Source organism: Felis catus, chromosome D1, assembly GCF_018350175.1.
Source record: "Felis catus isolate Fca126 chromosome D1, F.catus_Fca126_mat1.0, whole genome shotgun sequence".
In the NCBI taxonomy this organism is placed as follows: domain Eukaryota; kingdom Metazoa; phylum Chordata; class Mammalia; order Carnivora; family Felidae; genus Felis; species Felis catus.
Genome location: NC_058377.1, coordinates 75838834 through 75863785, shown reverse-complemented (window position 1 = coordinate 75863785; position 24952 = coordinate 75838834). Strand labels below are relative to the sequence as shown.

Below are 24952 nucleotides of genomic sequence, written 5' to 3'. Positions count from 1 at the left end.
GGCTCAGTTGGTTAAGCGTCCAACTTTGGCTCAGGTCATGATCTCATGGTTTGTGGATTCAAGCCCCGCATCGGGTTCTGTGCTGACAGTTCAGAGCCCGAAGCCTGCTTCAGATTCTGTGTCTCCCTATCTCTCTGCCCCTTCCCTGCTTGTGCTTTGTCTCTCTCTCTCAAAAATAAAAAAATGTGAAAAAAAAATTTTTTTTAATTTATATGACTTTAAAAAAAAATATGGAATGCTTCACAAATTTGTGTGTCATCCTTGCTCAGGGGCCAAGCTCATCTTTTCTGTATCATTCCAATTTTAGTCTACGTGTTGCCAAAATGAGCACTATATGATATTTTTTAAAAGGCAAAACTATAAGGAACAGGTTCAGAGTTGTCAGGGGCTAGCATGAGGTAACATTTTGGAGATAACCGGACTGTTTTATATCTAGAGTGGTTGGTGTTTACGTGACTGCATGTATCGCAAAACTCATTGAGTTATACATCTAAAAAGGGTGAATTTTACTCTATGTAAATTATACCTCAACAAACCTGATTCCTTTTTTTAGAGTGTCATGACTGATGCCTCCTATAAAAGAGTTTGAAACAAAACCACTATGAAAACTGAGAACAAACTGAGGGTTGATGGGGGGTGGGAGGGAGGGGAGGGTGGGTGATGGGTATTGAGGAGGGCACCTTTTGGGATGAGCACTGGGTGTTGTATGGAAACCAATTTGACAATAAACTTCATATATTGAAAACAAAACAAAACAAAACAAAAACCCCAAAAAACAAAAACGAAAAAAAAAAAAAAGAAAGAAAGAAAACCACTATGTGAGATAAGTGTACCTCTTAAGGAACAGGTATGCTCCTGCATTTAAACTATTCCAGAGAACAGAAAACCATGAAGACTTTCCTAATGTTACAACATGAATATAGTTCAAAACTGATAGCGCATCTTAACAGATAGCAATTAAAAAAAAAATGCCAGGGTAGGATTATAGATATAAATATATCAGATGAAATAACAGCAAACCTATTGGGCATATTATTTTTTTTTTCATTTTTAAAACTTATTTTAAAGATTAAAAATTTTTTTTAATGTTTATTTTTGAGAGAGAGTGAGAGAGAAAGACAAAGCACAAGTGGGGGAGGGGCAGAGAGAGAGGGAGACACAGAATCTGAAGCAGGCTCCAGGCTCTGAGCTGTTAGCACAGAGCCCGATGAGGTGCTTGAACCCACCAACTGTGAGATCATGACCTCAGTCAAAGTCAGACGTTTAACCAACTGAGCCACCCAGGTGCCCTAAAACTTATTTGAGAGAGAGAGAGAGAGAGAGAGAGAGAGAGAGAGAGCGAGCAAGCTGGGGAGGAGGGAGAGGGAGAGGGAGAGGGAGAGGGAGAGGGAGAGGGAGAGGGAGAGGGAGAGGGAGAGGGAGAGGGAGAGGGAGAGAGAGAGAGAGAGAGAGAGAGAGAGAGAATCCCAAGCAGGCTCCATGATCAGTGTGGAGCCTGATGCAGGGCTTGATCCCATGACTCTGAGATCATGACCTGAGCCAAAATCAAGAGTGGGATGCTCAACCCACAGAGCCACGCAGGAGTCCCTATTTAAGCAAAATTAAAAAAAATTTTTTTGATGTTTATTTTATTTTTTGAGAGAGACAGAGACAGAGTGTGAGCAAGGGAAGGGCAGAGAGAAAGGAAGACAGAATCTGGAGCAGCCTCCAGGCTCTGAGCGAGCTGTCAGCACAGAGCCTGATGCGGGGCTTGAACTCACAAACTGCGAGATCATGACCTGAGCCAAAGTCGGACGCTTAACCGACTGAGCCACCCAGGCGCCCCTATTTGAGCATATTTTTAAAAGAGTGATGTAACATGGCCAAATAGGGTTTAATGTAAAATTTCAAAAATGTTTCAATGTAAGATTATCTATTAACATTTGTTCCTGACTTAAAACTTCAATGAACAAGTAACAATGTAACCTACTATGCTACTAAAATATGCCATTATGAGAAATTATCTCCAATTATCAGCCAAGATTCTTCTAAATAATAAAACACCAGAAGAAGATATGAAATGAAGAATCAGTAAAGTAGAGAAAGTGCTAATTATTTATAGATTATATGATTATATTGGCCATTTAGAAAATGCAAGAAAATAAAGTCAAGGGAATTGTGTTATATGGGACCGCATAGATGAACCTTGAGAACATTATGCTACGTAAAATAAGACAGTTACAAAAAGATATAAACTGCTTTCTCTTATTTCTATGAAGCATCCAAAGTTGTCAAACAATAGAGAAGTTACAATGTGGTTACCAGGGGCTGGGAGAGGGGGAAAGGGAGTCGTTATTCAGTGGATACAGAGTATCAGTTTTGCAAGGTGAGGAAGTTTTATAGATCTCATTGCATGACAATATGCATATAATGAACACTGCTGTGGTATACACTTAAAATGGTTAAGATTGTAAATTTTATGTTATATGTTTCTTTAACCACAAAAAACTACTGTTGGAACTAATTAGAGTATTTTTCTATTATTAAACAATAATTTATGAATAGAATGCTATAGAAAAGTAGCGACCAGTCAGAAAATATAATGGAAAAACAGGTGTCAGTATTAATGACAAGAACCACAATATAATATCTTGGATGAACCAAAATGTGCAGAACCTATTTGAAAAAATTATAATTTTCTAGATACATCTCCTGAGGCAAGGGAAAGAAAAGCAAAAATAAACTATTGGTACTACATCAAATTAAAAGCTTCGCTACAGCGAAGGAAACCACCAACAAAACTAAAAAGCAATTGGGGTGCCTGGGTGGCGCAGTCGGTTAAGCGTCCGACTTCAGCCAGGTCACGATCTCGCGGTCCGTGAGTTCGAGCCCCGCGTCAGGCTCTGGGCTGATGGCTCAGAGCCTGGAGCCTGTTTCCGATTCTGTGTCTCCCTCTCTCTCTGCCCCTCCCCCGTTCATGCTCTGTCTCTCTCTGTCCCAAAAATAAATAAAAACGTTGGAAAAAAAAAAATTTAAAAAGCAACCTACTGAATGGGAGAAGATATTTGCAAATAACATATCTAATAAAGGGTTAGTATACAGGATCTATAAAGAATTTATACAAATCAACACCCCCAAAAACAAATAATCCAATTAAAAAATGGGCAGGAGACATGAACAGACATTTCTCCAAAGAAGATATGCAGATGGCCAACAGACACATGAAAAGTGGCTCACCATCACTCATCAGCAGGTAAATGCAAATCAAAACTAGAATGAGGTATCACCTGAGACCTGTCAGAAGGGCTAAAATCAACAACACAAGAAAGAACAAGTGTTGGTGAGGATGTGGAGAAAAAGGAAACCTCTCCTACTGTTGGTGGGAATGCAAACTGGTGCAGCCACTGTGGAAAACAGTATGGAGATCCCTCAAAAAGCTAAAAAGAGAAATGCCCTATGATCCAGTAATCACACTACTGGATATTTACCCCCAAAATACAAAAACATTAATTCAAAGGGACATATGCACCTCTATATTTATTGCAGCATCTTATATAATAGCAAAATTATGGAAGCAGCCTAAGTGTCCATTGATAGATATATGGATAAAGAAGATGTGATATATATATTATATATATATATATAATATATATATATTGAATATAGAATATAGAATATATATATTGAATATTGAATATATATATATATATATATATATATATATATGAATATTGCTCAGCCATAAAAAAATGAAGTCTTGGGGCACCTGGGTGGCTCAGTCAGTTAAGCATCTGACTTTGACTCAGGTCGTGGTCTCATAGTTCATGAGTTCGAGCCCCACATTCGGCTCTGTGCTGACAGCACAGAACCTGCTTCAGATCCTCTGTCTCCCTCTCTCTCTGCCCCTCTCCTGCTTGTGTTCTCTCCCTCTCTCTCCCTCTCCCTCTCTGAAAAATAAATAAACACTAAAAAAAACAACAAAAAAATAAAATCTTACCATTTTCAATGGCATGGTTGGAGCTAGACAGTATAATGATAAGTAAAATATGTCAGAGAAAGACAAATACCACATGATTTCATTCATATGTGTAATTTTAAAAACAAGACAAATGATCAAAGAGAGACAAGCCAAGAAACAGACACTTAACTACAGAGAACAAACTGATGGTTACCAGAGGGGAGGCTGGGGGGGGGGGGGTTAAATAGGTGATGGGGACTAAGGAGGGCACCCATCATGATGAGCACTGGGTGGTGTATATAAGTGATGAATTGCTAAATTCTACACCTGAAACTAATATGACACAGTATGTTAACTATACTGGAATTAAAATAAGTAAACTAAAATAACTATAAAACTTTACTGAAGCACATAAATTAAAACTTGAGTAAATGCTGAGACCTAACATGTCCTTCAGTGACAAGACTGATTATTATAAAGATGTAAATTCTTTTCAGACTAATCTATAAATTTAATGAATTTTCAATAAAAATTCCAACTGAATATTTTAAAACCCAAATATAATTTTAAGTACATCCAGAACATTAAGGTCTGAGAATAGTCTAGAACTTTTTGAAAGGTATCACAAACAGTTTAAAAGGACACAGAGTTTGTCATCCTAGGTATTAGGTACTAGAACATATTAGAAAACTAAGTCAAAATGTTAATAGTGATTTTACTCTTTTTGTCTAAATTATCTAAATTTTCTAAAGTCAAAAATTTCATTCTAAATTGGTTCTTTAGCACAGATAGTTCTAGAAGTACCATTCTAGAGGCAGGCGTAGAGGCCCATCTGTGTGTGTGTGTGTGTGTGTGTGTGTGTGTGTGTGTGTATTCCCTTATAACTGCTTTGGGTCTCTGTCCATCCTGCAGACCCAATCTTCTCTTCATAAGCAGGTAACAATTTTAGAAATTCCACTGGATCTCGAGTACAAAAGTATTTTCCAATACAGCTCTACTGGCAATCTATGACTAATTCTCAACTCTTTCTGAAATTGGCAGGGCAGGGGGTATGATGGAACACATCAAACTTTAACACGAAGATCCTTCCAGTTTTAATACCCTAAGATTCTACCAAGGGTTTATTTAAAACAAACAAACAATCAACCAATGCTTGGGGTGATTGCCAGAGTCAATGCACGAGAAATCTCCTTACTCTAGTCCTTTTCACCATCGTGGACACTTCCCTTCAACCTCGCCAATGGTTATAGATACCTACCTACTCTTTACCAGGCGCCTGCTCATATAATAGCTCTATAACAGGGACGATGAACAAGGTAAAATCTGTGTCCTCCAAGAATGTATAGCTTATTTTATGATAAGAACTGTTCTTCAAAATGGTGATTTCAAAGCCAGTGAGATCAAAAATGGTCAAAAAACATTCAACTGGGTTTTCTTCCTTAGGTAACAGGCAATTAGATAATAAGCTTGATTTTGATAAACCACTGTTTTATCCTATTGTCTTGTGATTTTGCTTAAAATTTTTCTGTATTTACTTATATCTTTACTTAGAGGTTCTTCAGCCAAAATAATACACACAGCATTAATTTCCTCTGGTTTGTTGATACTTTCAAATGGTGGAATATAAGGTGTATATAGAGATCCTACCTTCCAGTCTTTTTCTCTGCTGAAACATGAAGGCCAGGACCTTAAGAGATAATGATCTAAATGATTTTCATTTTGAAACTAATTGTTTAAAACCCAACCATCAATAAAAAACTTCTTTCTGGATTTTTTTCTTTTAGAATAAGGTCTGACTTCCCTGATAAATCCATGTATTTCCATTAATTAGAAATTAGGATTTATATAATTTATCATATTTCCCTTTGGTTTAAGCCAAAAGTTATGTCTCTAGTTTATAATTACTTAATCTTTCCTTTATATGATCTTTAAAAAATCTGTCTTGCAACTTTATTTAAGCTCAGAACTTCTGTGGAAGTTGGCAGGTATACAACTCAAGAGCAGACTGATTAAATTAATATTGGCTGTTTAAGAACAGGTTCTATTAGATCCTTTCTCTATTTTCACTACTATTTTGTTTAATTACTTACCTCTTAAGGTCTTCCAAGAGCCTAGATGTATTTCTTTCAATGAAATCCACGTAATGATGTAATCAGGTAGAAATATTTATTACAGTAAAATTGGATATTGTTTATATTCCCTCCTAATGAAATCAAGGATGACTTATTAGGATGCTGAAAAAAAAAAGACTTTTTTTAAGCAAAAATTAAAAATTGCACAAGCAGCTAAATCCAGGTAGTGGGGAATCCTATTCCCTAAGAAAATCCCAGTGTAAACATCTGAAATGAGTCTTTAAGAACAAAAATCCAAAATAATATACAAGGTATTTGGGCTCCATGAATGATAAGCAACACGTTTTCTTAAGGAGAGCATCAAAAATTTCAACCTATGATCAAACTCTGGGGTTCAGGTTTACTGTGGAATACAAGCTTCATCAAAGATGATCCTATTTCCACTATCTCTTATACCCCTGCATCAGCAATAAAACAATGTGAGCAAGCAACTGAAGTGCCTGCCATCACATTCTGAAAGTTGGACTGTTTCTAAACATCTTCATTTAAAAGTTCTCTAGCTTGGTGTTATTTACTGTGGTCAGGCGATCAAATAGCAGGGTCTCTCACCTCAGGGACCCAGGGCGTAAATTAGAGAGAAAGCACAAGTGAACGGAGTTTGGTGGTCATTTGAGACCCTGATGGACATTTGTCTACCTCACAAAAGCCTCCATACAATTGGGCTCAATTTGTCACAACTGACAGTTTCTGCTCTAAAGAGGCCCAGATCTGGGGTGGCACAGATGTTATAGTTTTTCTCATTCCATTTTCTCAGTTTGGAACAGGGGGACAAAATTCACACAGCAGAGTTAATCCTTCCAAGCAATCTGTACAGCCCCAAACAGGCACCTTTTCTACCTCTTTTTTCCTATCTCCCTGATGTTCTGATATGTTTCCTTAGGGAGAGAGAAGTTGCCCCTCAGTCATTGCCAGATCTAAGCAGCAGAAGACCTACAGGAACACAATCATTTCATGAGCCATTAGAAGGGTCTAATAAATGCAAGCTGAGAGAACATCCCCACAGAAGTCTCTGAGCTTCTGGAAGGCAGAGCCCAGCCTACTCATTGCTGTATCCCCTGCCACATTTGGCATCCCAACTTGGCATCTCAGAATAGGTCCTCCATAAATGTTACATAGGATTGACAGAGGAGTTGACATGTCACCTTACATGTCAATGAGCTTACCTCATTCAAGTCCCCCTTACGCTAGTTTCAAAGAAAGCCCAATTTCTAATCAGATATCTACAGCAGAGCAACGAGAATGTACAACTCCAATTGTTTCTTGTGGCAAAACTCATTGAACTCCTGTGTTTTCTGTTTGTTCCCAGAAAAACGACTGAAGAAAGCAAAAATTGTGGTGTAGGCACCTTGCAGTGAGTACAGTTTCCATATAATTGTCTTAAGAGTAATTGAATCTGTCCTTTAACAACTCACAAATTATCTCCTGACAAGTTGAAATAATAGACTTTTTTGTTAAAAGGAGAAAGCTTGTGGAGACCAAAGGTTAAACAGGTCTTTTCATCATGATAAATCACTGGTTAATGAGGTCACTATTGTTGGGTATTATGACCATTCCCTTTAATGCCATTACCTCCTGGTTGTAAAGCTGACACTACTAATGGTCTGCATTCTTTGAACTTCTCCACAATATTGACTGGCTTCTCTGAGCAGATGTTCCTTGGATGAGATTGTGAGAGGGACTACAATTCTTAATCACGGAAAGAGTTTCAAGCAAGCTTCTGGAATCCAGACGGTCTAGGCATTTGCAGAGAGGCAGTAAGACATAGCAGAAAAAAACAAGGACACAGCTTTAACTCTGTGGTAATAACACCAATGTGCCATGAGAACCCGGCAATGTAAGGTGACAACTAGCACTGAGAGCTTAATGGTCATTATTTAGAAGTAAAGTGATAAATGTAACTAATATTTTATTACCTCTTACACATCATAATGGGATACACCATCTCACTTGATCCTTATGAAAACTCTGTAAGTTGCAAAATTATTATCACTTTTAGATAAAGAGGCTGCAGAGAAATTATTTTCCTAGGTCCTGCAGATACTAGATGGTAAGGAAACACTGACTTCAAACTTCATGCTCTCCCATACAGCCACTGCCACCAGGAGAAGAAATTAACCAATTATGCATCAGACTGTGTAGTATTAACAGCCACTTCAGAGAGTTCTCTCACAAACGCCAATTCCTCGATGGAGTAGTTCTTCCTCTGCATTTGATGACTGAACAGAAATACAGCTATCTACTTTTCACAATAGAGAGATTTTAGAGATCAGTGACACGAACGAATGTATCATCCATATCAAAATTGCAATAGCATTCTCAGGGCAGAATGGCTTCCTGGGTGCATCTGCAATTTTTGAATCACCAGATTTCCCTTCCTTTATTCTTGCTGTTGTTTTTGTGTTGTGTTGTGTTGTTGCTTTGTTTTGTTTTGTTAACCAGGGTCCAAACATTTTTAAATGAATAATCCAGATATATTGCTGATATGAAGTCAAATTTGTGAGATACACGTGATTAGTATTGTGTAGGCAAGACATGCGGATATTTTGGCATGAATTCTGCATTGTATACAACACCTACAGTCTACTGCCTTTGTGAAGGAAATCAGCGGAGGGATGCAATCGCCATCACTCAGGTGCTAGCAGTAGGCACACAATAAATAGTTGAGCTAAACCAAAAAACATTTGTATGAATTCATACCATTTTTGTTTCATAAAAATTGGAATCACTGAAATCAGGTAATGTTTTACTCTTCGACTTGCTATGAAAGAACTGTTCTCATAGTGGAATGAATGTGGAATGGCCAAAGTTTGCTGCCTTTTGTCCCCAGTAAGTGATCACATCCACCACTTTAGCCAACCTTTGCTGCGTCAACCTTGAGTCCAGCCAAAACAGCATGGGTTTGTGTCACTTTTGAAAGGACACTGACGATTCAGAGATGGGGGAAAGAACATTTTTAAAAAAAGGGAGAAAGCAAGAGAATCCTCTGTATCCAACATACTGGACTCTCACTAAAGACAAAGACTGTATCTTATGCACTTTTGTACCTGGCAGATAGAAGGCATCCAATACATGTCTGTTGAATTCATTAAATAGATACATAAAGACACAAATGCATGAATGAAAACTTCACATATACACTATAGATGATGGCTTAAGGACTTTAGACTTTATTTTCCAAAGGTGGCTCATTTCACTACTTCATTTGTTATCACAGTTTCCATGGGTCCATTAGGTGGGGAATCATCCTGCCTATTTTGAAAGATGAAGAAATGGACCCACAGACACCAAATGGCCTAAGAGTGAAATAGTAATGTCAACAATACTTTGTCCCATTTTTTAAAACTGTAAAAGGGAAAACTGATCAAGTTAATGCAAGAGACAGTCTTGGTTGTGTGCATTCCTGCAAAGAGGAAAGGGGTTTCTGTTCTTGGAAAAAGAGTTAAAATCTTTCCTTTTGCACAACAAAGAATGAAACCTGGTATTGAAACATTAAGTTAATCTCTCAAGTGCTTTGTCTCTGTACCACCAAAGACTGAAATGGGGGGAAAACTCTGGAAGTCTGGACTCCCATATCAAAGCCCTAATAATTAGCTCTTTTTCACTTTTTTTGAGAACACAACCCTGGAACCACAGGGGGGATTAGGCAAATGTTAATTAGCAGGGCTTAATGTCCAAACCAAAGCTCAGACCAGGCCTATTCAGCATTCAGATGAAATCTGAAAAAAAGTCAGGAAGACTTTGCAATGCTTTGCAATATATGAATATTAAGTCCTGTATTGGTAAAATAGATATTCTGCTTAATTTCATTTTTCAACACATCTCGGTGTCACAAAGAGTCTACATTGGAGATTAAACCCATTCTTTTACTTTACAGAGCCTCAATCACCAAATAAACTTTAAAAAAGTGATTCCAAGAAGCTTGGGACAGGTCAGTAGACAGAGATATAGTGAGAGGATGCCAATCTCCATTTCACTTCAACAACAGTCTTGTATGGTGTAAGGTTTGGCCGGTACAGTTATTCCTATATTAGACGAAGAAACTGAGGTTCTCAGAGGTAAAATGGGTCTAGGGCATAAAACTACTAAAGAAAGACTCTTGCCTCTCTGCTTGTATGACTAGGGGATTTTCCTGTCAACAGCTCAGTTTAGCGGTCAGCAGTATGCGGTTTCTGATGTCTGCAATGCCTTAAAACACCTTGGTGTAATTGTGTGATAGTATGGTTGGGCTGGGTGGCTCTCATTGGTGACGTGAGAGGCATTCAAGTCACAGGGATGGACTAAAACAGGTTAGGATCCCACCCCAACTTTGTGTGAACCGGGTGTTAGAGTCTACTGAGGCTATAGGCAACCCCTTAGGAATGGCACTCGTGGTTTGACCTTTAATTGGGCCTGCATTCAGCCACTGCCTTAGGAGGGTCTCTGGTTGTGTGATGCTAACTAGAAGGCAGAGAACATTACCCGGAAATGCTGCGGTGTCTACTGCAAGTGAATCTTTCATGCAAGTTATGGTTGGAATACCTGACAGAACAGATAGCTGGCACTTAATCAAGCCCACAGGACACAGTATAGAAACCACATACAACTGCTAATAAATGTCTGTATGTGTGCAGAGTTTAGTCTAAGACTTACCTTCATTACAGTCTTGTAACAGGGTTTGGGAGAAAAGCTAACTTACCCACCACTAACTACAACTATCTACCAAAACGAACCTGAGTTATTCATGGAGCAATTGGGTTAGGTCAATTCATAACAATAGGCATTAGTGTGAGCCAGACACAGGTTCAAGTCCAGCTTTGCAAATGAGTCACTGAACCACAGCTGTGGTGTTCTTGGTGATATTTCAGGCTCTGTGGTTCTTTGATTGCACATGAGCTCTGGGTTAGGATTTCTGCTAATGACCTGGACTAGTCACTTCACTCTGCATTTTAGTTTTCCCATCTATGAAATGCAGGTAATAATTCTGTCTACCTCATAGCATTGTTGTGGAGATTAAAAAAGATAATTATGCAAAGTTACATCGGTGCTTAACATAAAGTAAGTGCTCAGTACATGTGACCTGCTGGTAATTACTGTTGTAATTTCAAATATCCCAATTCTTCCACTTCATCTAAGATATGCTGTCTCCTGGAGGGAAAGGAGAGATTCTGCCCAGAGGAGAAGCTAGGCTCTACTGGAAGGCCTCAGCTCGTAGTTTTCTGTGAGTTGAATGATGCCCCACCCACAGCCAGCTGGCTGAGCAGCCATTCTGGCTGAAAGTTCTATAGACTGCGGTGCTCCTGATCCCACTGTTTCTATCTGGGTGGCTTAGGAGAGAAAGGAAGCAGAAGTAGAGTTCAGGATGCAAAGGCACCCCCCAGAGTTAGGCAGGTGAACAAAAAAGCATATTACCCACGTAGGCTCCTTGGGTTTCTCCTACAGTGCAGGAATGTATTTATAGAAAAAAAAAAGGCATCTCTTTGATTGATATTTCATTTCAAACAATTGTAGCAGACATTTGTCATTGTTTTTGGCTAGTAAGCACCAACCTCCCTGCCTTCATGGTCTTAGTATGAGAGTCAACTCTGCGTCCCACAGCAGTAACTGACAAATCAGACAGGCCCTCACGCTACATGACCAATGTTCCCATGGGGCCTCAGACACTCGGGGATGTATTCACACCTGCAGCAACACTGACATCCAGGATCCCCATGAGACTGTTGCTGTGTCATGATCTTAGTACTATTTCTTGCTACATAACCCTTTTCCTGAACCTAGCCCCCAACTTGCCCATCAGTTTGGTAATCTATCTTGTTCGTTAAAGCATGGTCCTCTTTGGATTAAGTTTTCCAGAGATACTTTCTGTGGCTTACAGGCAAAAGCCCAGGCTGATTTATCAAACTATTTCTGGCACTCCCTGATGCCCAAGGCATAGGGATAAACACTAAAGGAGCAAAACAAAGCGATCCAAACACCTGAGAAACTTGCCTTTGAGGAGGGGTAGAAGACAGGTACACAACCCATCAGACCCCCCCGACTCACTGCTGTGGTCACTTAGTGCCTACCTTCAGCCATAATGTTGCCCTAGTCGATAGGATAACTTCTGATTTCATATGCATTATATTCCCAGTGTTTAGCACAGAGCTTGGCAGGGAGATGGTTTCAGTATATGTTTGCTGAAGAAGTAAATGAATAAATGAAAGAATATATTATAATGATCTGATAGTATAGGAAGGCAGGATCAACGCTCAACTTTTCTCCCTTTGTTTATCAATTTTTAAAATAATGAGTTGGTTCCTTAAGATTTTCCAAAGATCACAAATGAAGCTCTATTTTGGAATCTTCTGATGAGCACTCTGAATTATGAATTTCATTATATTTAATGTGTTCAACCCATTGTCGCTATTAGACTCATTGATATTCAAATCGTGCCAGCTTAGGTCAGTAGAAGACTCTTCAAGTTAGCCTAATTAAATGGCTGCAGAAAATTTAAGAATGCATTTGAAAGTCAAGGCAAGGTGGTGTTTGAGAGTCAGATCAGCAACTGTTTAAAATTTCTTTTTAGTATTCTGTATTTTTTAACATTAAAGATGTTCTATTTTTATTCTTAAGAAAGTTATAAAAGTTGCTCTGTGTTCAGCCTGGTGAACAGTACTTGTGAGTGTCTATATCTGTGTCTGTCTTAGTGTCATACTTTGCCCGCTAGAGGGTCTTTTTCCCAGACAATTCTTTGCAGATCATGGCAACTGCAAGTATTGGGTAGTCCTAAGCTATATCCATGAAACACAAATGACAATCAATCACATAGGCACAATGAGAGCTCTAAGACAGTGCCACTGGGGTTGAAGGAGTGTAAGTTAATTAAAGTGTAAGTTAATTAAACAAGGGGACCATTAGATTCTGGTGGGGTCTAATGCAATGGGAGTGTATATATACAAACCAAAATCTAAGTGATCAGCAGGACGCGCGGTGAGCCCAGCGTCCTCCTACGCTGCCATCTTCCCAGGATCCTCTATACAAACCAAAATCTAACCCTATTAATGACTTACGGTTCTGGCATCAAAACCTAAGGACAATCAATCACCAACAGCGACCTGGGCTTTGAACTACAGCCGATCAAATAATTTCCTGGCTTCGCTTGTAACTCTTCTCTGTAAAAGTCTTTCCCTTAGCTCCTATGGTAGAGCACTCCTAACCACTTCTGGTCTAGTGTAGTCCAACTAGAGTCACTGTTTTCTCAGATAAACTCTTAAAAATTTTAATAAGCCTCAGTTTATCTTTTTTTCAAGTTTTTAAACATGTTTATTTATTTTTCAGAGAAAGAGAGACAGAGCATGAGCAGGGAAGGGGCAGAGAGAATCTGAAACAGGCTCCAGGCTCTGAGCTGTCAGCACAGAGCCTGACATGGGGCTCAAACTCACGAGCTGTGAGATCATGATCTGCCAAAGTCTGCCGCCCAACCAGCTGAGCCACCCAGGCACCCTGTAAGCCTCAGTTTATCTTTAAACAGGACGGAAAGACCACATCCTTTCTGAGATAAGAAATCAGGAAAGGGGAACCTGTATGGCTCAGCTGGTTAAGCGTCCGACTCTTGGTTTCTGCTCAGGTCATGACCTCCCAGTGCGTGGGATGGAGCCCCATGTCAGGTTCTGTGCTGACAGTGTGGGGTTGCTTGGGATTCTCTCCCCCCTCTCTGCCTCTCTAAACAAAAACCAAACAAACAAACAAAACAAAGAGGAAAAACTGGTGGGGATGGGGGTTGACTCTGAACATGAAGAAAATGAGTATGATTGTGGCAGATGAGGTAGATAAGGTAGATGAACAAAAGGCAACCACAGAGGTAGGAGAGCAGCGCGGTCAAGGGCAAAGCATGAAATCCGATGAGTTCGTAGACTGCTCAGCAGGAACATGAGGGCATAGGAGGCTTGTAGGGCATCTAGGAGGTTGGAGACACATTGTGAAGGACAGAAAGTGCCCACCAGAGTATGTGTAAGTGTTTCACTTTTTCAAAGGACTGGCCTTATTCTAGAAACCTTCCCTATATAGGTGCCTCTTGTAGGTCTGGTTAATGCAGCCTTTTTTCTACTCTCCTTTGCCTCTGACATTGGAGATAGTTCCCCTCTAACTGCAATACAGATTATCCTCTCCTCAAAAAGGTGAGTATATTAGTTTCATTTCCACTGTGACACTGCCCACAAATCCATAGACCCCAAGTTGGAGAACGAACTAAAGAGATTGCCAGGCCAGGCCAGGAGGGTTCTGTCACGTTCTCCACTGCCTGCACACATTCCTGACCAAAGCCCCACCAGCTGTGTGCCTCTGCTGAAGAATGCGGCTGCACAGCCTCCGCTCATTTATCAGGTTTCCAAGTGAAAGAAGTAAAATTTGTAAAAAATGCCCATTTCATGTACACTGATTAGCATAAAATTGCTCCTTTGTCTCAGCTGCTAGAAAGGACAAGGGCACGGAGACTCCTGCCTGAAGAGATTCTCCTTCTCCCTTCCTCTGCCCTGAGCACAACAGGCCAGGCCACACAAGGACCCCAAGGAACCAGGATCAGGCAGACTTCGAACTGTAAACACCAAGGGGAGAGCGTTCTGGCCCCAACCTCCTTCATGGCTGGGTTTAAGTATGAAACAGGACATGTTTAAGTATGAAACAGGCTGGACACCTGGACAGGACAGAAAATACTCCTCCCTAAAGTGCAATTTCTACTCTTGTTCAAGAGTTGAAAGTTAAGACAGGAAACACTTCATTTACTCATTTATTCTTTTGCTATTTATGCACTGGCTACTATGTTCTGGACATTTGCTAAGTACTGATTTTTCCAAAACCCTGGACTCTGAGAAAGAGATGGGAAACAGCAAATCAAGCCATTGTTTTTTGAAGAAGAACTTGGAACAATTCACCAGCCCCATGATACTGAGATCCAAATACATATACTTGATTTCCAAGACGCATAATTTTCTACATTTAATATTGTTCCAATAGGGATAAGCCACTTATAAATGGCAGGAAATTTTCTTTCTTGGTGGTATATAAAATAATGGTGTGGATAACAATTGAGGGTAACTTGGATTGGCAAAAAAACTCCCAGTGAAAGTCAATGACAAAATGTTTGAAATTGATAAACAAAGAAAAAAACCTCTTGTATTGGCAAACTCTGCTCATTTTGAAGACATTTCCCTCCCCATCCCAACCCACCAAAGAAATATCTTCCGGGAGGTGGATTTTGTTTTATCAGTCTGAATATGAGATTGTGTACTAGTTCACAGTCTGAATATGAGAGTACTTGGCTCCTAGCCAAACAGTATGGAAACAGACTCAACTTTGGGCAGATAGACTTGGTTCTAAATTATATTTGTAATATTTACTATCCACTTTCTGGGTTTGTTGTTGTTGTTGCTGTTGTTGTTGTTTTGAAAGTAGGCTTCATGATCAGTATGGAGCCCCGTGTGGGGCTTGAACCCACGATCCTGAAATCGAGACCTGAGCTGAGATCAAGAGTTGGATGCTTAATGAGAAAGAATGAAATCATGCCATTTGCAGCAATGTGGATGGAACTGGAAGGTATTATGCTGAGTGAAATAAGCCAGTCAGAGAAGGACAGATCATATGTTTTCACTCATATGTGGATCTTAAGAAACTTAACAGAAGACCATGGGGGAAGGGAAGGGGAAAAAGTTACAAACAGAGAGGGAGGAAGGCAAACCACAAGAGACTCTTAAATACAGAGAACAAACTGAGGGTGGATGGGGGGTGGGAAAGAGGGGGAAATGGGTGATGGGCATGGAGGAGGGCAGTTGTTGGGATGAGCACTGGGTGTTGTATGTAAGCCAATTTGACAATAAATTATATTCATAAAAAAAAAAAAAAAAAGAGTTGGATGCTTAACTGACTGAGCTGCCCAGGCATCTCTTGCTTTCTGTTTTGAAGCCTCACTTACCTGATCTGTAAAAGGTAGATTACAACATTTCTTTCCCAGAAGTTGTGGGGTTAAATGAGATAAAGCATGGCACATAGGAGATGCTCGATAAATGCTATTTCTCTTTTTATATAGAATTGTTTGTTATACTGGACAGATAGCTAAACAAAAATAAATAAAACTCATTCAATCTGCAAAACTTGCCCATCAGGTAAGGAACTGGTAATCTGAGCAAGGTCACACACCTGGTGAAAGAGACATAGCTGGGGTTTCCAGTCTAGTGCCCTACTTTCTATACAACAGCCAACTCCATCAAGATACTCATCACAGGCCCCAAGCCCCACACTCTGGGTCCTGAAGAGCCACAACCCATTGAAAGGACGAAGCTCAGAATAAACAAATCCAGAGAACAACATCAAAATGGGCTAGGGTACTTATAAGACGTTGACTGATTCTAGTGAACATCTGTGTGAGTTATTGTGTCAAAAATGCAGGGGTCATAATTAGCTCTGATATGATCCAATGCCTGCGACCCTCTTCCACTGACATCCTCTGGGGGCCACCAGTTCTGGCCCGACACAGCTGCTCTGCTACCCCAGTTTGAAGCTATATTGACACAGCCATTTTCATGGTAGGCCTGTTGTAAATTTGTTGTTACATGCTGCGTCTGCCCCAAATTGCACGGTGTACGTAAATTTTTGTGTGTGTGGCGGGCCTGGCACGGGGGTTGGGGGGGTACCGGGGCTGAATGGAGCGTGTGATGGGGCAACCCGCAGGAGACCTAACCCTGATAAATTGTTTACTTGTTAGCGATGGGGCTCAAGAGTGGGCCGGGGGGCTGCAGGCTCAGCGGGACAGACGTAGAAGGTGGACCCACGCCAATTACCAGCCATTGTGGTGTCCCACCCCATGATTGACACCAATGTCTCCCCTCTCACCATGGGTCCTTTTACTATCCCGGACCCAACACAAGCCCCACTGTGCTAATACCATGGTGTCTTCAATTTCCTCTGCTGCCAGCAAAAATTAACCTAGGTCTCCGGCCTGTAGAAAACCTAAGGCCTTTATTTTATTATGCATTTTCCCCCAGTTTTTCAAGGATGAGTTAAAAAATAGAGGTTGCTAAGGCCAGTTGGGCAACAAAGGAAGCAAAGGGACAAACATTATCTTTGGATGACTGACTTCAAAGTTAATGATCTTCCCCACTGAATTGCGCCCTCCACTCCTCAATGAGGTCTATGCCATCAGATAAAGAAGCGCTTCTTTAATCCACTAACACTTCTTTGTCCCTTTGTGGCAAAATGATCATTTCATCAGTTTTGGGTACTCTCTGCTCGGAGAGTTTTTAGCCTGAGTGATTCAGAGCAGGAGAGACAGAGAAGGGTATTTCTCTACTTCATTTTTCCTCAAGTGACGGCTGAATAACTATGCAAAAAAATTAAGGCATAATGACCCAGCAACAGTGACAAAACCTAATTAGTCACGGAGGCCACTGGGTAATGAGCCGCAAAACCTGGCTCTTGAGTGTGTAATAACTGTATTTTTCTCCATTTCTTCCCCTTTAGTCACAGCCTTGTGTGGCATTTTTAACAAACTAAAATGGCACCAGATGCAACAGGGTTCAGACATTTTAACTTGAATTAAGAAACCATATGTTCCGATAAGTCATGGTCTCTTCTTTCCCACAGACTAGGTCCTCCATCTGTGAGGTAACACTCCGGTGGCGAGGGAACGATGGCCATCGGGATGGTAACCCCACAAAGATGACTGCGTGTTGGGGTTGGGAGTGGGGCCTCCAGAACTCTCCCTAGACAAAGATTCCGGTTCCCGCAGGCAGCCTGGACGTTCCAGATGTGGGGCCCAGACACGCTCCCTGAGCACAGTAAGACTGAGAAGCTGAAGTAGGAAGAGAAGGCGGGAGGGGGTAGAGATGGGAAGGACTCTGTCCAAATAAGAGAGTCTGGAATGCTGAGCATTGCCTGTACCCATTTATGACAATGTTATCCACTTTCAAGTGGCTTAAGGCACACGTTAACCACGTCTGAGGTTCACAAAAACCTTGTGTAGGGTACAGGATAGGCCTTACTACCTCCAGCTTTTTAAGGTGAAGCAACCGATAGGAAATTGCCCATCGTCTGAGTTAGAAATGCAGAAATCAAGATTGGAAGCCACATCTATAATCGTTATTCCGGTATGTCTCTGATGTTTGTTGTCATTATTTTACTGTTTACAAATTTCCTCTTAAAATTAGAAAGTTTTTAAAGGGTAGAAAGTTTACAGATCACATATAGTTTGGCATGATATCTCTCTTCACCCCTGCCCAGGGTGTGCCCTTGGTCCTGCTCGAAGTTTCATGTGAGAGGTTTCCAATCTCAGTCCAGGGAGACACTGCCCCACAGAGTTAATCTGTATTCCTCCTTTGTTTTCTGTGAATATCGTCTTATTTCTGGCTATCACCAACTGTGGGGCTGTGATTGGGCTTATGAAACAGCAGGTATTATGATCTTTGTTCTGTGAGACAGGAAGGCTGGCTGACTTTCCTTTTGTTCCTCTCCGTACCTAGCAGACCAAGGAAAAGTCTCCCCAGGATGAATCCAGCTCCCCCTAGACTTCAGTAAGGACCTCATTTCCTCCTGAGCCTCTGGCCATGGAACCACATGAGAGACTCTTGAATGCAGAATCCCATATGGAATATGGGGTAAGAATTAGCCAGAGAACGCAGACACAGGTTTGGACAAAGACGACCACTTCCTTGGGGAATTTTAAAACAGCATGCATTAAAAAAGAAAATCCAGCACCGATTTTCTCCCTGTAACAGGAACAACACATAAAATGGAAAAAAACAGGACTGGCTATGCCAGTCAGGGATTTATAAAACATAAATTATATTTTTAACTCCCCATATAATTCTGACACAGCAAGGCCTGGTGTCTGGGACTGTGTAATGTGACAGCTCTTTGTCTCTCTAATCCAGGACCAGCTGCATAATTTGCTGGGTCCAGGGCAAGATAAAAATGTGGGGCCTTTGTTTAAATATGATGAATTTCAAGATAGCTAGAGCAGGGCATTAGACCAAGTGCAGGGCCCTTCCAAGCACAGGGTCCTGTATAACTGCACAGGTCACAAACCCATTAAGCCAGCCACGCAAAGAGAGCTACTGCATCAAGATTGTGTAGTAAAGGCACACACTAGACCACTGTGAACAGAGAAGGCCGCCCAGCATTATTCCACCTTCTCACTGCTAACTGTTCAGAGTTGACTCTTTCTTGTCTAAACTTTGAACTTGAGAAAGTCTACTTTGGCATCTCAGAAGTACTGTATGGAAAATGGGGAGTCTCACCATGCAGACAATGCCATTTCTTCTTGACTCTTCTCCAAACTTTCATCTATTCTCGTCCGGGCAAGCTTGGCTGCTCTGTTCATTGGGCCTTTTCCTGCACTCAAGTCAAGTCATTATCCTCTTTTTATATACTGCACTTCGTGCCCTTGTGAACCTGTTGAAAAATAGTGAAAGAGAGTTGAAAAGTACCACTGGCTCCTAAAAATAGTGCTGACTAGGAGGCAGAAAGGGGGAACTCCGGTTTTATTCAGTGCTAAAGATAACACCACCAGAATGATAGACTCCTCCGAATTGTTTGTCCCCACTGGCCATTGTCCCCTGAGCACTGAATGAGCCTCTTAGCAGCTCATGAGGGCCTGTCACAGGTAGGCACCCAACAGGGATAATTCCCAGCCTATGCTTGACTGCCCCTTTATAGACACTCACTCATGGTTCTGAAAGGGCTCAGACACTGTTGAATAAACTCCTACTCGCTTCCATAAACTTTTTCTCCCACTGAATTTTCCGGGGATGTGAGCAGCTTCCCAGCCTCGCCGGAGGATGCTTCTGAATGCACTCCTGTTCTGAATCAAAGCCTGACAGCCAAGCCTCTTTCCAAAACAAGAGAAAAAAAAAAACTGGGCCGTCAGTCCCCAGGAGGAATCTGTGCTTTCTTCTGCAGGTGAAGGCCAACTCCCAGTGGCTCAGACCTTCTTCCTGTTCTTATGGGTTTATTTATTTGAGTTGTAGGAGACTTTTTTTTTTTTTTCTGTAAAGGGAAAAAGCCACTGTCTGTTGTCTGAGCCCTGTCTCTTTTGGTTTTGAGAAAGAAGGGCATCCCTATAGGGCATAGAGTCTCTGGGGGCATGTTTGTTCAGAGAGTCCTAGAAGAGCGTGAGCTTTAGAGCTGCACCAAGCTGGATTTGAATACAAGCTCTACCTCTCCCTGGGCCTTGGGCAAGTCATCTGACTTTCAGAGCCATGGCTTTCTCAACTATAAAATACAGTTAACCCCTCTCTCTTTTCAAAGGGTAAAATAGATCATCTATGTGAAGCATTTAGTAAGATGCTCAGTATGAGAGAGAGCTCAATAAAAAGGTAGATTTCATTACTAATTATTACTCTGTTCTTCTTATGGTCTTTTTTGGATTTATCAGACTCTTAGGAGCCCCTTTAAACCAGTCTTTGGCTTCTGAAGGATATTTACCCACCTGCTATTCAGATCTCTCTAATCTGGCTTCTCAGTAAAGGAGACAATACTCTGTCCGTAACGCTTATAACCCAACTCTTTAAAATGTCCTAGGTAGATGCACATGGATATATTTCCCCATCCAAATAATTAGAGTAGAAATCCCTGGGACCCCAAAGGACTGTTTTTTTTTTTAATTTTTTTTTTCAACGTTTATTTATTTTTGGGACAGAGAGAGACACAGCATGAACGGGAGAGGGGCAGAGAGAGAGCGAGACACAGAATCGGAAACAGGCTCCAGACTCTGAGCCATCAGCCCAGAGCCTGACGCGGGGCTCGAACTCACGGACCGCGAGATCGTGACCTGGCTGAAGTCGGACGCTTAACCGACTCCGCCACCCAGGCGCCCCCCAAAGGACTGTTTTAAGGTCACTGAGGCAACAGGCATAAGAGTATCTAGGAAGGAAATCATCTGAGATTTTTATTATTGTTCTTTTTATTCTGTACTCCTTGCTCTCCTTTGATTTCATTGGGTGAAATAAACAAAATGAATGCTCTGTTCTCCTCTTCCACAAAGACTGAAAGATCCTTTGAAAGATCCTTTTAGCCAGAAAGAGGCAAATGAGTCAAAGCATGGTAGTGGCACCTCGCCCTTCCCTTTCCCCCAGCATGTCCCTCCCTGGAACATCACTGATACAATGTGCAGACTTCAAGGAGATCCATCTCTGAGATCTCAATTCTGAAATACCAGGCAAGCACTTCCTTGATGAAACCAGAAAGGATTTAATCCCCATGCTGATTGGTATGTGGATCTTCAAAAAACCAGTAGGGTTGGAGGCTAGAGAGGAGGCTGCCCCACTGAGCACATTAGGATTTTTTCTCTAATAAGAATCAACATATTCGTGCATGATTCTAGTTATTCCCCCTTTTGGATTAGTGCAAAGTTCCCTGAGGCAAAGCACTACCAGGATTTCTAGGAAGTCAAACCGGCATGACACTTGGTCCTTGTCCTCCTGGGGTCATGGCCCTGCTTCTCGGTCCTCTCCTCTCCCAACACTATAATGTTAACATCCCCTTTACTGTATTGAAATATAGATATTATCACATAGGATATAATCTACCGGCATATATCATCTCAGAAAAAGCAATGTATGCCCTATCAGTAATATAAAGGAGAAATAAAAAGAAAAGAATTTGTAATAGGACAACATGTATTTTAATATGTGAATACTTGAAGTAGGTTATGCTAGTCATTAAGAGAGGTCAGAAGTTTTCATCCACATATAGAATCGCTGTAAATGGAATAGCTATAAAAGCTGACTGTAATGTAATAGCTGTATTTTGTTGGAGACTCAAATACCACAAGCAGTGTTGCCATCAGTAGATGTAATTTTCTGAAATGGTGAAAAATTCTTGGCCAAAGGCCAAGCTAAACAAAGTATAATCATCCTCTCCCCCCCTCCCCCCACCAAAATGGTCCCTGCACTCCTGGAAAATTTCTATATGTTAAAACTGCACAGAAATTACTTAAAGTCTATATTTAAAGCAGACTTAGGTTTGAGCCTTATGGTTAATTATAAACAAGTCTTTAACTTTGGATGTCTAATAGAACATAGGAAAGTCTTACGGGCTATGGGATAATTCTTCATCATTGCCTGAGACTGTCCTGTGCACTGCCCTGCACAGTAAATAATAATGCTCCTCTCCAGCTAATGTGATGATCAATCCCCACATGCATACATTTCCAAAATGCCTCCTCGGGACAGAGCCACATCCGTTGAAAACCACTAACTTAGAGTTCAGTTGAGGGGCGTAAGTTCACACCCCAAAAAACAATCAACAGTATCATCTACTCAGTGTCAAATCAGTCATTCAGAATAGACATCAGATACTATTCAAAAGAGGGCAAAAAAACCATGGGTTCAAGTCCCCAGGAAGTTCTTCATAACTAAGTATAGTTTCAGAAGAAGTATAGACTTTGAAGTCAGATAGGCCCTGGGTTCAGATCCCAACTTTGACGCTTATTCCTTGGGTGCATTTGGGTAGGTAATTTAGCTTCTCCAAGTTTTCTTTTGTCTACCTATAGAATGAGAGTGAGAGTAACAATACCTACTTTGAAAGATATGGAGAAATAATTAAATTATATACATACATATATATATATATGTGTATATGTGTGTATATATATGTATGTATATAATATATGTATATACATATGTATGTATATAATATATGTGTGTATATATATATATATATATATATACACGTATATACATACACATATATACATATATAAAGTATCAAGAGAATACCTAGTTTGTGGCTGATGCCAAATAAATATTAACTGTCACTGGTTATAAAGAAAGTAAGTTCAGCCTGTCTTTGAAGGATGGCAGGAGTGGGGGAAGGGAAGGTAGGCACAGTATGAGCAGAGACCTGGAGGCAGGAATATGCATGGTGGGTATTTGGGTGCAAAGCAAATACTTCAGTTAGGCTGGCAAAGAGGGTGACAGTGGGTGGCATGATTGGCAGGGCAGACACATTCAGGAGTGTGAAGCCTTGGATGCTTGGCTAAGAAGGTTGTCATTTTTTCTTGTTGGTGAAGAAAGTAGTCAATGAACATGGAACAGTCCTAGATACAACTGAGGTTAGAGCCAATAGCAGGCAAGGTCTTCTCTAAACAGGCATGTTCTGTACCATGTGCTTCTCACACTGCTCTCTACACCTCAGCTGACATGAGCTGAAGTCAGTTTGGGTTTGAGGGCAGCCTGTCCATAACCTGTGATTTATGCTTTAACAGCCTGCAGCAAAATTAAGCTGAGCTAATCAGATTCTTCTTTGGGGAATTTGAAAAGAACAAGACACTAACGGCTAGAGCTGAGCAGAGAAATCTCAAGGCAGACCAGGGACCGGGGTATCCACTTGGGACCATGGGCACACTGAAGTTAGGAGGAAGCCAGTTGACAGACAGCTGGGAGACTGGATTAGACATAAACAGGAGTAGCAACTTCATTATGAGAAACCACATGGCCCATGAGAGAAACATAGAGAACAGATACCCATGATACAGGTAGTTTTCTGGTTCCAGATTCAGTTTATGTGCATCCTTACAAAAACCCCCCTTTCCTTAAGGTTAGTTGAGTGGATTTATGATCCTACATAACCAAACATCTCTAAGCATGGTCGTGTTTCTCTCCCCTGAAAGTTCCCGGAAAAAGTGATTCCAATCCTTTGAAAAGTCTTGATGCACATCAATATCTCAACTTTGGATGCAGTCTAGTTGTAGAGGGGATATGCCAAGTTACAATCCAGGAAACCATAAGAAAGACAAAGACTGGATTCTGATCCAAGAATGTGATAGTAAGCCTTATGTTTAACTTCCCTTCTCACGACAAAATTTCTACTAAAATTATCAAAGAAAATCAACTGTTATGAGGAAAAATCCATGTTATCCGTGGAAACTAGGGAATGGTGCCACTCACATGTCAACAATTTTAAAGAATTTCTGCAGACTGCAGTGTAAGCAGTACCATATTTCTGGAGGGACTAACAATATGCCATGTGGGAAAAAAGACTGCCTGAGTTATAAAGGAAGAAACCTCTATGGACCCAGACAACAGTCCCTAACTTGCATCATTTCTTGGGGAAATCAGTGAAGGGACAAATTTCAAGCTTTTTAAGCTGCAGAAGGAGAGAGTGCTATCATCCAAAAGAATCAGGAGCCCTGCTGCAGGAGACCATACCTGACATGGATGGACAGTCTGTCAGAACACCCAGAAGAACCCACCCTAGGTGGCTCCTAGCAAGAGTGGTCCTGTAAGGAAGAGAAAAGAATGTGGCGAGGTAAATTCAGACAACTACATCCAAGGAAAAAAGCAACTCACACACACAATTACATATCCCTGCTTTGACACCTCTGATGGCTGGCTACTTCCTTCTGCCCCATCAGGTGACGGTGTCTCTAATCAGTGAAAGATGGACAGAGACCAATGGGTTGCCCTTCACAGCCATTCTCCTCCTCTTCCTAAGTAATGACATGTTTATTGGGAAGGATGGCTGTTTAGAATAAAAAGAGCATTTCCCAGCCTTCCTTGCAGTTAGAATTTAGTCATGTGGCTAAGGTCTGGCCAATGGGGTGTAAGTGGGAGTATCACATGGCAGCTTCCATAAACCTCTGCCAGTCTCTTTTTTCTCCTTTCTTCTATCTGCTACTGGGAATGTGGGTGTGACAGCTGCAAATTTATGTTGGGCCATGAAAATAAGGAACACACCTTTATGGTGCTACAAGGAGCTACAAGGAGCCTGTATCCCTGAGGACTTGGAGAGAGCTGCCTTTCCACCCCTAGACTGATTACGTCCGAATTTTTATATGAGACAGAAACACATTTCTGTCTCATTTAAAATACTGTTATTTCATATCTCTAATACAGCCCAACCTAATTCTAACTGATTCAAAGAGTAAAACTATAGTAAC

At 40.9% G+C, this 24952-nt stretch overlaps 1 long non-coding RNA gene and 1 other non-coding gene across 2 annotated transcripts; both read right to left on the bottom strand.

Annotated features, from left to right (window-relative positions):
• Positions 1–224: 224 nt before the first annotated feature.
• Positions 225–331, bottom strand: LOC111556905. Its single transcript, XR_002736610.1, has one exon. It is a non-coding gene; the product is annotated as a U6 spliceosomal RNA (small nuclear RNA).
• Positions 332–4793: 4462 nt separating this feature from the next.
• Positions 4794–24717, bottom strand: LOC123380537. Its single transcript, XR_006586443.1, has 4 exons — positions 24222–24717; positions 19311–19464; positions 7639–7802; positions 4794–6171 (listed from the first exon to the last, which is right to left on the bottom strand). It is a non-coding gene; the product is annotated as an uncharacterized LOC123380537 (long non-coding RNA).
• Between the last annotated feature and the right edge of the window lie 235 nt (positions 24718–24952).